The following is a 16084-nucleotide window of genomic DNA, read 5'->3' on the forward strand; positions in this document are numbered from 1 at the left end:
GATTTGGGGTTGAATTGTGCAAGATATGATTATTTGATGTTGCTGCCTGCGAGGAACTGGAATTCCGGTTGTGCATCCGGAATTCCGGATGGGGGTCCTGAATTTCCCAGAACCGGAATTCCGGTTGGGCAACCGGTCTACCGGTTGGGGGATTTTTCAGAACCCTAGTTTTCCTCGTTTTTAGGTTTTTAGGGGTATTGCCATGCTTTTTATCGATAGGGAAACTTTTAGTTCCAAGTTTTAGTCCCCGGGAAGTGATTTAGCGTGTCACTTATAGCGTTGTGATTTTTATGGTTTAGGAGCTAGTAATCCGCCGCTCAGCTTCAGTTCCAGTCAGGTTGACCGGCACACCTGAAATCGGAATCCATGTAAGATTAGTATAACAGTATGCATATGTAGATTACATGTTTAGCGTGCATGTAGGAAGCCTGCTAGATTACATTAGATATGTATTTAGGCTTCGAACCATCCAACCCTGTCACGTCGGTACAGGCTGGAGTATGACCAGCAGCCGGAGTATGACCGGTTCGACCGATCAGCCGACACTTGGTTGGTGGTTCGGTCTTATTGACCTATCCGTCGGTACAGTGGAGTATGACCGACGGCCGGAGTATGACCGGTTCGACCGATCAGGAGGATACTTGTCAATAGTACCGTCCCCTGAACGTTCAAAACTCAGTACCATGTTGGACATGGCAGTAGTGGCTCAGTACCATGTTGGACATGGCAGTAGCGGGACTCAGTATCGTGTTGGACACGGCAGTTAGTTTTATGTATGATATTATTATGCTTTTCTTACTGAGTCTGTCGACTCACAGTTTATGTTCATGTGTAGGTAAAGGCAAGGCTATAGCTGATGGACCGTGAGCGAGCTTATGAGATTGTACATGTCGGGGCGGTTAGGCCTGGAGCGTACGATCCTCGGGACAGCAAGGCTGAGATTTTTGTAACTGTCGTTAGACGACTTTTATTTTGATGTAATAGTTAAACAGTTAAAATGTTTGTAAATGATTTTATAAATCGGGATCCCGAGACTTTTATAATATGGTTTATAAGTTTAATTAAAAAGCAAAATTTTAATTAATCACGTTTTTCCATAAACCTCGTTGATTAGCAACGAGCTGCACAGTACGTTTAAAAATCACGTAATACGCCTAAGATAGTTAGGGTGTTACAATTTGCTTTTACTTGATTAATTGACTAATTGCATAATTTTGTGTTAAAAGTTTTAATTTTCCGAAATTAGTTTAAATTTCCAATTCACCCCCCCTCTTGGAAACATATCTTGGGCTAACACTTTGGACCAACAATTATGATTCAAGGGCAAGCTCCCAAATATGGAAAAATAGCTCCACTTCTTCTTTGGGAGGTGAAGGACGAATAAACTCCTCCGGGCCAGTGAAGCTGGAGGTGAACAGTCACCTCACATTTAATGCGACATGGGGAAAACATCTGCGAATACCCATAAGAGGACGTGTCAGACGTCATAAACCCAGTTTTGGGCGATTGCACGATAATCAAGGAAGCTAGTGACGACTCCATTATGAAGAATCACATCAATCAAGAAGGGATGAAGGCTAATCTCACTTAAAACCTAAACAGCCTACTACGTAGGTTATGCATGCCCTATTTTGTACTTTTTGGGAACTTGTGCATGCCCGTAGGTGGCACTTGAAGACAAGTTACCCCTTTTCTTCTTTCCACCAATCGGTATAAAATACCCCTCAATAAAATTAGTGAGGGGATCGGAAAAAAAATAAAAGAAACACATTCTCTGTAAGAAACACTCACTCATTAATAACAGAGACTCGTGGACTACGGATAATTAATGCTCGAACCACGTGAAAAACTACCTACATTAATTATCCCTAAGCTCTGATTATTACTTTAGATATTTGGTTGCCGAAAATCTCGGTCAACAATACAAACCAACTTTTAAACTTATTGGCTCTAAAATCAATAACTAAAGTAAATATATATATACAACAAAACTTACCACAAAAACTTCAAGAACAATCTCCGAACTCAATAAAATGCTTCAAAAATTTAGAATAGACGAAGACAAACACGAATTAGCTAGAGGACGAAGAAGGAAAAAATAAAAAAGGATGAATGAAATGATGATGATGATGATTAATACTAAACTAAAAAATTCCCCAACCTAAAAAACTCTAAGCTCCATCTGTGATAAAGAAAGAAGAGCTAAAAAATGGAGAAGAAAAAGGAAGAATGTGAAATTGGGAAAAGAAAAAGTGAAAGAGCAATAATGACTGTAACGTTAAGTGTAATCTGTAGTAGTTGTGTATACAAAAAGCAAGCTACTATTCCTATTTTATTTCCTTATTTTATTACATTTTAAATAAAATTAACAAAATGAAAAAAAATAAATTATGTGTTATAAAATAATATAGGATAATATAAAGGGCCAAGATGCAAAATGACCCTAAATCTAATAATTAAGTTAATAAATGTCTCTTTTTATAAAAAATTAACAAAATGTATCTATTCTGTTAAAAGTTTGATGATGAAATTACAATTATAACCTTGAATAATTGAGTGTTTCGTATAGTTATTTTGCACAATCGTATATCGTTTTTACATGCAATTGTATATTAAAAAAAAAACTGAAAGGTAGTATATTAGTTTAAGATTGTAGTATATTATTTTGATATGCTATGGTATATAATGAACGAAAGACGGAAATTTAAAAATGTGGAATATTAATATAAGTTTGAGGTATAGTTATATTTCACTAGGAAATATTGTCTTTATGTTCATTAGTATATCATGAAGGAAAGAAAAAGAAAAAAAAACATGTGGAATATTAAATTAAATTTTTGGTATGTATATATTTTTTCCACTATACTGGTGGTATATTAATTTTTCACTATAGTATTTATGCTTATGATTGCAGAATATAGTTTTTATATGCTATTGTATATCGTAGAAAAAAAAAACCATTTAATAGTATATTAGTTTAAGTTTATCGTATATTCATATTGGTCTAAGGTATATCGTTTGTATGTTATATTATATATCATGAAGGAAAGAAATAAAAATAAAATTAAAAGAATACATATCAGTAAAAAAAAAATAAAAAAGGACATAATAACTCATATTACTATAAGGTATAGTATTTGTATGTTATATTCATATTACTCTAAGGTATTTTTATAATACCTTTTATATAATGAAGGATATTTTAGGTATTAAAAAGTAAAAATGGACATTTGTTTAATTATTTTAAAAAATGGACATTAACTATCACTAAAGTTAGAAATATGGTTATTTACTAACATTTCTCTAATATAAAATAGATAAGAAGAAAAGAAGAAGAAGAAGGAGAGAGAAAGAGAAAATGAATGAGAATTTCTCAGTTGTTTATTCCAATAAAGTGACTATTTATATAAAAATATGACTAAAAGAATAAGAAACTAAATCAATATAATAAAAGAAAATACAACCAAGCATTAATGGTGATAATTAATTTGGTGATTTGGAGATCCATAAATAATATTTCATAATAATATAATATTTTAAAAATTATAACATAAAAAAATCCATAAAAATATAAATAAAACTAAAAGCCTGTACCATTTAACAGTATTTAATTACGTAAAAAAAATAAACACTAAAAAAATCATATAATTCATAATTCGTGTAATTACAACATATCGAATCATATGCATTACCCCCTAATATTTATATATGGTAATATTATGGTAGGACCTAGCAAAAGTTCCCTATTGGTAGGAAACTTTTTTTTACCATTGATTTTAGATCTTGTAGTTATTATGATGTAAGGTATATACTCTTAGTATAGAACTACTTGTATACAATTAAAATCTTATACATATTATAATAATATTTAATGATATATTTATTTTCAAAAAAATAAAATAATATTAATACTTAAAATTTTTATTAATTTTTATTTTTAATTATTGTTATTTTTTTCGAAAGTTAATTTAAATTGTTTTAAAATAGGTATTTATTTTCAAAGTTCTTCTCATGTAGGATCACTTAAATAATTTTAGACGCTTTTTAATTGGTACCGTACTAACTTACTTCTTCTAAACTCATTTTTTTTTTTGCAAGAAAAATAATATCTAACTCACTTAATTAATTAATACTCAAGCATACAATAACTATAGTTTGCTTTCATATGCTTTTAAGGTAGATAAAAAGTTTTTTTAAAAAAAAAATTTAAGAGAAGCAATTATTTTTTGAAAACAAATACCAATATAAAAATAATTCAAAATTAACTTTATAAAAAAATAATAATAATTTAAAATAAAAATTTCAATTATTAATATCATTTTATTTTTTTTAAAAAATAAAAATCTTTAAATATTATTGTTATACCCAAAATTCGGTGAGCACATCAGAGGAAGACACGTGTTGAGCTGGGAAGAACGAAGAACTCAAACACGCAATCGTAAGTACACTTCGCATGGAACAACTCGTTAGAAACACAATTTGCAGAGTATGTTTATAACTCGGCTGGCTGAACAGTTTTCTGGGAGACCGAAACGTACGAACTGCTAACTTATGTATCGACGAGAAACCATGTGAGTGCAAGTGTGCATGACGAGGCTTCAACCTCGTCGCGTGGAAGAGAAACGATAACGATAAAAATACTTAGCGTATATTACATGGTATACAAACTAAGTATATACAATTTGGTGAATCAAGATGACAGACAGCGAGGCGTCTATCTCGCTATATGATGGTATGCATGCGAGAAAGATCATCTCGATACCAGAAAATGTAGTTATCAGAATTAAAGTAATATTAATCTCGAGAAGTCATATGACGAGCACTAGTTCGCCATCAAAGTTAACTCAGCTCCATTCCTAGCGAGGCATCCTCATGAGATAAGGCTTATCATATATCTTTAATATGCGTTCATCTCGACCCAATAAAAGCGGGATACTCACAGCTATGTAAATTCTAAATAAACACTTCATTTACTTACCGTAATTTCTAATCAAATCCCATGATTTGAGGGAATAATTGCTTTCAAGATCACAGTCAACTTTTGTAGTTTACTGCCCACTATGTACTTATAAATAGTGGCAGACAAGATCAAAAGGGGGGACGAAAAAACTCACACAAGAAAGGCCCTGAAAAATAATCAGAAATCTGAATAAGATGGACTCGTGGACTATGCATAATTTTAACTGCAAAACTACGTAAAAAACCCTGTGTTCATACTTTTATTTCTATAACTTTTATTTTTCTGTGCGAAATCACCACTGTGAGGTTCAAATTTAGTTAACGAAAATCTGCGTTAACAGTTTGGTGCCTTCATTGAGAGCCTCTGTGAAAAAGCTCAGAAAAAGCCTCCTGACATAAAAGTAATGGATGACGAAGATAACAATCCTCAAGAAGGAATCAGTCATCGCCTTGGAAAAGAACCATTGAGTCCTCAGGGATCTATTGAGTCATCGCATGAACAGACTGCAAGCCCCGAGAAAACCCAGTATTGGAGTCCTTGGCTTGATGGACCTTGGGTAAACAACAACTGGGCACTTCCTAACCAGGTTGATGAGGATGGCGCCTACGACCCAACTAGGTACATACCAATCGTGAAATTAGAAAATCGCCATCTTAGCCGTCGATTGGAGAAAGCAAGTCGACGTAATGCTGAGTTAGAGCGTGAAATAGCTGCAGTAAGGGCAGTGCATGAGAATGGTACCCAAAATCAACCTAACCTTGAGAGAAGAGATTCACGAGGCAAACCTCACAACTCGCAAACCAAGGGGCAGGAGACAACCTAGAGATATACTCAGAGCTCTCAGGAGATGCAACCTGAGGAAACTAAGGAAAATTTGGGGACACAACCTGAGATATGTGGAACATCGGACGGAAATCGCCAACCCTCTCTTCAGGTTCATAAAAAAGAAACTCGCGCCATCCCTTATGGGGAGAATAAGGTAAATCAAAACTTAAGAGGAAGAGCAATGTTCGACCGCAGTCACGACATGAGTGATCTACCAGGGCATCTGAACTTCAAGAAGCCTGATCTTCGTCAATAACTCAGTCCAAAGCAAAAGGTTTCATTCCATTTGCGAATGGACGAGTTGGAGAATAAGTTCAGAAGGCATCAAGTCACGAAGCCCAGAAGACAACCAGGGCATGATACTGTTGGAGAATTTGATTCGGAAGCCTGAGGATCAAAGAGAGAAGACGATTCCAAAAGGTTGCCCAAGGATAAGAAACACATCAAATATATCCCTCTTTATGCTGAAGATACCGAGCTCAATGAAACTTAGGAAAATATCTACCTCTCGCATGTACAGGAAATCGTTTTTAGCGAGCCAAAACCTATGAAATATGTGAGGCATAAAAGGGATCCAACTAAACGGTGTGAATATCATGGAGATATTGGTCATACCACGGAAGAGTGTTGCCAACTGAAAGATGAGATAGAAGGTCTCATATCGCAAGGACACTTTCAATGATATGTAAAGGGGCAGGACGATGTCCATGATCAGCTCGATCTGCCCAATAACTCGAGCAACCAAGGGTTATAACCCTCCCCTGTAGAAGGAAGGGACATCTCGGTTATCTCGAGAGGGAGCGAGTCACAAGAATACAAGGGGCAGTTACTCCAGTAAAGCAATTTTAAAAATAATAATAATAAAATTGCGACGTTAGAAGATATTGACCCACTATGGTTGCCATATCAAGCTGCCACAAGGAAAGCTGGTCGTCAACCAGTAGCAGTCAAAGACAAGACCAGGATTACTTCACCTGGAACCCTGAGATATGTCAGGGATTAACCCTAGATATTGAAACAATTATGGGAGTATGTGAGGGATTGACCCTGAACATCAAAACCCGTTTTATCAAAACCAGATGCTCCTAGAAGATTGATAAAATAAACGATTGAACTGGGGAAGTTCTTATGAGATTAATGATTGTAAGTCACATTACTGATGAAATATTTTGAACTTCAGTTGTGAATAAAGTAATCATTTCTCTCAAACAAGTAATTATAAAGTGTAAACCCTTTAAAATTACTTAAGGGGCATATATGTATGATTAACCGGAATTAATCTAGAAATACATAGTACAATGCAAACCCATCATTTAAAAAAAAAATTGAAAACTTTTTAAAAGGTCCTCGACCAAACCTTTTTGATGAAAGAGGGGTCGAACTGTTATAACTCCCTGACCAAACCTTTTTGACGGAAGAGGGGTCGAATCGTTATAACACCTTGATCAAACCTTTCTGACGAGAAAGGGATCAAACAACTGTATTTTTTTGGTTTAAAACCTACCTAACAAGAAAGGAAAATCAAAAGTTACGATTAGCGCATAAAGCTGAATACTAACGGCTCGTGCTAAGTGAAAGTATTAAACGAGACGTCAAAGTGTCTTGAAAAGATACTTAAACCTAACACGTGGGTAGAAGATCTAACTACTCATGTAATTAAGCAATGAAAATATATACAAGATGACAAGTTCATTAAAAATATATTTGAGTTTGCTTAAAATAAGATCATTTCTGATGATCGCGAGGTGGAATCAATGATGGCTCGCAGGTTGAGGGTTGGGCAGATAAGCTGCTAGCGCGTAAAGTAGGAAATTAACTACTTAGCATCAGAGGAAAATACGAGCAATGGAAACCCCTAATAAACTTTATGCATGTGATTGTTTAAATTGTGAATGAAACGCAAGCAAACAGCTGCACATTAAAGTTTAAACTTAAAAGTATGAGGCATTAAAAAAGCAAAGTTGGCCATCCAACCTTGCAAATCTGTCCTTACAAAAAAAAATGCCACCAGGGGCAAACCATTGTCTTGGCCAAGGGGCCATTTTCTAAAAGAGAAAAGCGAGATAAATAAATAACCAAGTCTGCATGCTAGAAGACTTGCACAGGTCTTCTTCTTCTTCTTCCTCAACCTCGCCATCTTCCTCCTCCATCCTGGTCTTCTCGCAAAGGGCTAAAGTTTCCTCTTCCTACTCCTCTAAGAAGCTGGTGTCCATATTGAGGTTCGTCATCTAGGCTCGATAAACGGTGTGAAAACCAACCTTGTCGCATCGTTCAACGGTCTCGACTTCTTTTTCAGCGAGCTTCTTCTCAAACTCATCGGCTTGGGCTTTGACGATCTTCTTGGCCTCCTCTTTTTCCTTCTCGGCTTCCTCTTTGGCCTTCTCGGCTTCCTCTTTTGCATTCTCGGCTTCCTCCTTCGCTCTCTCGGCTTCTTGCTTAAGGCGGGTATTTTCTTATTAGGCGTCGTCCTGATGCTTATTCACAGCCTTGCATTGGATAGTAATTTGTGGACCTCGCCCTCCAAGTATTCGAGCACCTCAGAGAGTAGTTGATTGGAAGCAAAAGAAGCCTGGAGAATTGCAAACAGATGAATATGAAAGAGGTATAAAAAGAATAATATAATTATAATAACAAAGCCAACGTACCATGAAGTTATAGTTTAAGCTCCTTGAAAGCATCTCTTTTGGACTCCTAAGATTGAGAAAATCCCAATTAGGGGGAAGAAGAGTTTGAAGTTGGCACCAGCAGAAAACTCCATATGCTTGGGCAAATTTAGACCCGACCTCTCCTACTGCGGTCGACAAGGTCTCAATGGCCTTGCTCGAAGAAGCAGTAGCGGGGGTTTCCTCGTGACGAGGAGCATTGGCGTCGGAAACAACTGGAGGAGGAACTTGTTCTTGGATCTCGTTGTCAGAGACCTCGAGATCGATGGGCTCGTCCAGTGATTTCTTCTTATGGGCGGTGGTTTTCCTTTGCCTCTTGGGATGAACCACTTCAGCAGTTGTAGGGACCCTAAGATTGGTTGCCCTTTTCTTCCCCTTCCGGTCCATGATATCTTCATAACCCATGTCTACAAAACAAGACAAAGCGTTGTAATTATTGAAAAGGCAGATGAAAAAAGAAGGAATACGATTTTCCACCTAAGGGATTTACCAAAATCACTAGAAGGCGAGCTATCACTAGATGAAGGGGTAGAGGGACCATAATATCCACTAAAATCCCTACAACATGTAATCTTGAATATATCAAAAGGCTCGATTGGTTCTAAATCCCAGCTCGCATCTATGTGACCTGCCCTATCTTCCATAGTACCGTATTTCTCAGCTATACCATAATATGACTCATGACAGTTAACCTGGACGTGGAATCTAGGATACCAGATGTCAAACTTATGAGCAATGCGGTCCACGAGAAGGGAATTTCAAATATAAAAATTAAGATGGGAGTCTTGGAAGGTGACTAATGTATTACGCTCAGCCCTAAGTACAGTAGGAGACAAACCACATTGATTACCTCGGGATGCTCCTTCACCAAATTCTCAAGGGGCAGTGTTTTGAAGGTATTGTGCTTGAGCCAAGCGATCCCAGGCTTGGTCCTTGGTCGGAACAGTAATCTGTTGCCAAGAAGAATACTTGGGAATCTTGTAATCACAAGTATATTCCTTATCAGCGAGAAGGCCCACCGATCGCAGGATGGCCTCGCTCAAAAGGAAATCGCATGACCGAAGACCGTAGGGAAGAGTTATCAGTCGACTATGCCTACTGACCATCTCGGGGGTAGGAGTAGGCCTCGTCAAGAGGGTTGTCAAAACAAACAAAACATTGGTCGTAAACTTGAAAAAAAAGATTGATGTAAATGAGCAAGAAGAGAACAATCACTTACGAAGTTTGCGAAATGTGGTTGTGCCGATGGGGAAAAGACCAGACGTCCAGAAGAAGTTGTTCTTGAAGGATACTTTATTTTGAAAGTCTACAATAATTTTAGGCTCGCTAGAATGAGTACTGAGATAGAAAAAGCCCCCTGCAGCATTCTTCCTTGACGAAACAGCCTTAACCGAGTAAAGATATTCAATCTCTACTGGTGTGGGACACCCCCAGTTCAAAATTTTGTATAAGACTTTCAAACTAGCGAGAATCCTGTAAGAGATGGGAGTCAACTGGAATGGGGCAACTCCAATGTGATTTATGTAATCTTTGAAGTAGTCTCGAAGAGGAAGCGTGGCCCCTGCACTGATATGCTCAAGGCTCCAGGCGCCCATACTAGTCGAACCACTGGTACTAGTCTCACCACTAGTCCCCGAGTTACTGCTTGCAAAACGTGCAGGGGGTAACAACTTAACTCACCCTCCTGTACTGATCTAACTTGGCATGATTGCCCAAGTTTGATCCCGCAGGTCTTCAACATCTCGCCCGTGTAGCCTGAGATAGACCACACCTTCGATTCTATCAACTCAGCCTCAAAGGTGACATTGGGGTTCTGGGGAGTCTTTGATGTACGTGGCTTGGGAGGCATAATTTCAAAATCCAAGTCACCTGGTTCAAAAGCAATCGTGACGTTGGGTAAAAACAAAGGCTTTGCCACAGGAATAAAGGACACACTGGATGGTTCCGGCCAGGCTGCTTCTCGTAAGAATCGGCATTTACCTTCGGAGATTTCTTGCAAGAAATGCCTGTAGCGACTACCAATATCTTTCTGTTGGGTTCTCACTACGTGTTCCCTAACCCTAGCATCGTTCAACTCTAATTTGGAGGTGGGTTTTGAAGGGTTGGGTTTATACGGGATGACTGATTCTGTAGGAAACTCAAACTATAAAACTTCTAGATGATAAATTCCTGAATTAGAGTGGGACATTGCTGCAAGCAAAAAGCAGTCCCAATCCCTGGAGAGAATTTTATCAAATCTTAAGGTAATGAGTTGGAGATCTCAAAACAACCTACATATTGCGTGAACCCTAGTATGAACCTAGATACAGTTTAAACCCTAAAAACTACCAAAACCAGATGAGATGACAATGATACAAACAAACTAATTAACAAATCCAAACAATGTAACAAACATGAGAAAGAAGAAAGAAACTTACTGTTTAAAGTTAGGGCTTGGGGCAATGACTGGTTACTCCGTCTAAAAATCTTCGAATGAAGCAAGGATCGCTTTGAGAGGATGAAGTCGGAGGAAACTCTCAAGAAAAAGGTCATGGACAGAAATGGCCTACAAGTCCTCGGACAAACTTAATTGTGATCCTTGATGAAGAAGCTTAAGAGTTTATTCAGACTTTCTAAAATGGAGAAAATAATGCAAAGGTGGTTCCTTTTTTCTTACTTTATACCTATGATAGTGGCTTTGTTAGATCAGAGAAAGATTTGATCCTAGGGACATGATTCAAAGTGGAAGTGGAAAATATGGTCATTTAATTCCGATGTACCTCAAAACCGCACAACCGCCAAAATCAGAGGGCATGCATCTTTTTAAAAAGAGGAACGTGACGGAAATACCCGTTGTAATCATTAAAAAGCTATTTTTATTAAAAAAAAACTTTTTAAGGGACAATTGTTATACCCAAAATTCGGTGAGCACATCAGAGGAAGACACGTGTCGAGCTGGGAAGAATGAAGAACTCAAACACGCAATCATAAGTACACTTGGCATGGAACAACTCGTTAGAAACACAATTTGTAGAGTATGTTTATAACTCGGCTGGCTGAACATTCTTCTGGGAGACAGAAACGTACGAACTGCTAACTTATGTATCAACGAGAAATTATGTGAGTGCAAGTGTGCATGACGCGGCTTCAACCTCGTTACGTGGAAGAGAAACGATAACAATAAAAACACTTAGCGTATATTACATGGTATACAAACTAAGAATATACAGTTTGGTGAATCAAGATGACAGACAGCGAGGCGTCTATCTCCCTGTATGATGGTATGCATGCGAGAAAGATCATCTCGATATCAGAAAATGTAGTTATCAGAATTTAAGTAATATTAATCTCGAGAAGTCATATGACGAGCACTAGTTCGCCATCAAAGTTAACTAAACTCTATTCCTAGCGAGGCATCCTCATGAGATAAGGCTTACCGTATATCTTTAATATGTGTTCATCTCGACCCAATAAAAACGGGATACTCACAGCTGTGTAAATTCTAAATAAACACCGCATTTGCTTAGCGTAATTTGTAATCAATACACATATAGTTACATTAACATATATACGAATGTATGCTTTTTGTTTCATTTATTAATTTACTATTATTAGGTTAATTTCAATTAGTATTTTTATGGGGTTAGAATTATAAGAAGTACATTCCTTAATTAGTCTTTATGTTGTGATCGTGTTTATGTGTTGAGAAACTAATTTAGTTTTTCCCATTAGTCTTGTCTTTTGACACGGTTCTTTAGTCTTTTCCTTTTAATTTTTCCCATTAGTCTTGTCTTTTGACATTGTTCTTTAGTCTTTTCCTTTTAATTTTTCTAGTTCGAGTCTTGTCTTTTAGCATGGGTTGTGTAGCTCGGAATCATCATGGTGCTATGGTAGAAGCATTCAAGAAGGGGAAGATTGGATGTGTTCAACCTGAAATTGCTGAGATAGTAGCCATTAAAGAAGCCTTGAGTTGGATTGCAACTCATTCGTGGGATAGAGTCATGTTGGAAACAGATAACTTGGTGTGTGTCCAAGCGATTCAAAGCAGTATTCTTATGCCTTCACAGTTTGGTCTTATTGTTCAAGATATTCAAAATTTGCTTTTGGCTTTATCTTTTGTTGATTTGTGTTTTGTAAAACGATCTACAAATAAGTTGGCTCATTGCTTGGAAAGAGACTCTTGTTTCTCAACAGGTCGTGTGCTTCAGTTAGAGGAATGTTCCTCTAAAGTGCGTTCTATTGTTTTGAAAGAATTTATTAATTAATATATCGTATGATTTTATTCAAAAAAATCCCATGATTTGAGGGAATAATTGCTGTAAAAATTACAGTCAATTTTTGTAATTTACTGCCCACTATGTAATTATAAATAGTGGCAGACAAGATCAAAAGGGGGGACGAAAAAACTCATACAAGAGAGGCCTTGAAAAATAATCAGAAATCTGAATAACATGGACTCGTGGACTATGCAGAATTTTAACTGCAAAACCACGTAAAAAACTCCTGTGTTCATACTTTTATTTCTATAGCTTTTATTTATCTGTGCGAAATCACCACTGTGAGGTTCAAATTTATTTAACGAAAATCTGCGTTAACAATTATTATAATATGTATAAAATTTTAATTGTATACAAGCAGTTCTATCGTAAGAGTATATACCTTAGATCATAATAACCACATGATCTAAAATTAATGGTCAAAAAAGTTCACTACCGATAGGAAACTTTTGCTAGGTCTTGCCCAATATATATATATACTAGGTAGATGTTACGTGTCGAGCCACGTAAATAATAGTTCTATTTAAGGTTTTGATGTTTTTTTTTTAGATTTCAGTGACTAAATAAAGTATGATTATATGAGCAGTTTGTTTTATCAGATTAAACTAATAAAATATTGTTGTGTATATAAACTTATGATATGTACATTGCTATTAATAATAAAAAATAAATTGTTCCCAATTTTTACATACTCATATAGTACTTATCCTTAATGTGAAGAAATAGTTTATGATAATTGATAAATCATAATAGCATATGACTTTAACATTTATTATTTGTTTCTGAAAAATTTAAAGGAACAATATATTATATGTGTTCTAAAATTTAAAGGAAACATTATGTAGCGAAAACTAAAGAAAAAATACCATCGTAAAATAGAGGGAAAAAATTATTAAATAAAATCTTAAGAAATAACACATTTCAACACAAAAACTTGGTGTATGCACATTTGAGAAGTAAGGAGATAGAGAGTAGTGCAGGGTTAAATTTATTTAGTTGAAAAGAGAACAATTTGAGGTTAACAATTTGCTCATATTCTTAATTAAATTACCTTTCATCTTTCTCCTCTGTAAATAGAGAACATGACATATTCCCATCACCCAACACAATCAATCTCCCCTAACCAATTAAATAAATAAAAAGTAAACCATAAAATAAACTCAGCCTAGAATTGATCTCTTGTGTTCTTCAAAGTTCAAACAGTGGTTGCAGTTGGCTTGAAACAATCAATATTGCATAATCTAACAGATCTGACCATGCTGCCAAAGCTACCAACATAAGTCAACCACTCAGGATAACCAAATTTAAATGCAAGATATATATTATATGCCACATTGGCCAAGTTTGCATTGAACAAAGGGAAAACATATAGATAATCCATAGAAAGAAATTTAAAATTGAAGTATTAATCAGTATAAGTTGCTAACCGGTCAATGATGTTCCTTGTCTTCTCTGGTTGATCCAAGCTATTTGCTTTCTCAGATCGATCAATGCTTTTTCTTGATCTCTCTCTCTTATTAGTGCTGACACTTGACTTCTCACTGCGGCCTGTACTAAATCTAGGCTTTTCTCTCTGGTCAACACTCGGTTTAGAATTCTCTCTCCAATCTGTGCTTGATCTAGATCTTTCTTGAAAATATGTGCTCTTTCGAGCACTTTCTAATTGCACTGTAAATTTTCCGAACTCTTGAGATGTTTTATGTTCTCCGAGTAAAGTTCTAAAATCACACTGATTCCCTCCTTTCACCCACAATGGCTCATATTTCTCCTTACAAAGTTCCGCCAGTCACTTACCGTGGGAGCAATCCACTACATCATCAGCAGTTCCCTGTCTAATGGCGGAGACAATTAAAAAGTTGCATGGAATATTTTCTTCCTAATAGTTACTCAGTTATTACACAAATCATTAATAAAAGTTGATATGACATTTAATTTTTGAAGGAATTCCATTTACCAATTACTAAATGCGAATGCCAACTGCATTACAGATATGGCTATTTACACTTGAATCATTCTATTACCTCTAGAGTGTACATGAAACAGAAATTCCAAAAAAGCAAATAAATAAATAAATAAATAAATAACTTTCTTAACAATCACCAATTGTAAATTTGTAATAGAGGTCCAGCAATGTTGTTCATAATGATCATTATGTGCAAAGTCAATCGAGTCCAGGGGCCACATCCACTTAATATTCTAAAATAAAATTATCATCTTTAAATCTTGTGTTACTCAGACATCAAAAATAGCAAGCACTTCAATACCATCCACAAATGTCCAATCAAATATCAAACATAAGTGAGTTAAATTTTGTGCAATTAACCATTAAACATGGTCTAACATAATTTCCTTTTGTAATAAATAATCCAAAAAAAAGGAAAATGTAAGACAGATAACAAAGAAAGATTCCTTAAAAGAAAAATATAGAAAACATTCACTTTAAAGAGTCGGATTGGGATACTTACATGAATTACCAGAACTGGACAATTAACAAGGGGTATTTTGTCTATGTTCTACTATAATTTCTGTAGAAAATACATGGAAGAATCATTACCAACTTTATATTTTATCCAAGCATTTTGTGCGAAGCGTGTATAAATTCTTGTAAATGTCAAACCAGTAGGTTCGTTTGATAGAATACATGACTCGGAGACCAGACAAGATGGGACTATGTAGAATAACATCTCTCAAACTTGGCAACCGGGTAGAGTGGGTCCACTACCAACCGACTGCCCATATAAGATAACATCTTCCTCCTTGACCCCATACTTCTCCACAAGGCACCGGTAAGCTGCTTCAATATCAGCATAAGTGCTTTGTTCACACGGTTGTTTTTAGAATCTGAAAGTGTTACCTTAAAGTTATACAACAATATTAAAATTACATTATAGTTAAGACTAACTGAACTTGAAAGGTATAAAAGTTTGGATTAGACTCATTTCAGGTTCTTTGAAAAGCAAAAGGAAAATTCCAAAATAGATTATTAAAACTAAGTAATCACAAGAGCGTGTTAATCAAGTTCCAAAAAGAGAAGAAAAAAAGTCATTTTCAGCTTGAAGATTCTCAAATGGGTTCAAAATTAAAAATCGGATCAATCGAACCAATCTACAACCCAAATATAAAATTGTATCAACTCAGTATTTTTTATTTTAACAAAAATTATATATGGAAAATTGGACCAATCACCATTATATGAAAAATCAATAACTCTTCAATAAAGATCACAGTAAGGAAGAAATACCTCAGGAAGAACTCGAATAGTGCAAGTCGCCATCAATGATTGGAATGCTTGGCTATTATTCTAGAGTTTTCCATGACAAAATTCAAATTTCTTAGCACTAACCTGATCGAATTTTTCTTAGCAAAATTAAAATTATTAA

General features: G+C 35.8%; 1 pseudogene; it reads right to left on the bottom strand.

Annotated features, from left to right (window-relative positions):
* Positions 1 to 13580: 13580 nt before the first annotated feature.
* LOC115721770 (uncharacterized) lies at positions 13581 to 15538 on the bottom strand (annotated as a pseudogene).
* Between the last annotated feature and the right edge of the window lie 546 nt (positions 15539 to 16084).

This window comes from Cannabis sativa, chromosome 9 (assembly GCF_029168945.1).
Source record: "Cannabis sativa cultivar Pink pepper isolate KNU-18-1 chromosome 9, ASM2916894v1, whole genome shotgun sequence".
NCBI classification, from domain to species: domain Eukaryota; kingdom Viridiplantae; phylum Streptophyta; class Magnoliopsida; order Rosales; family Cannabaceae; genus Cannabis; species Cannabis sativa.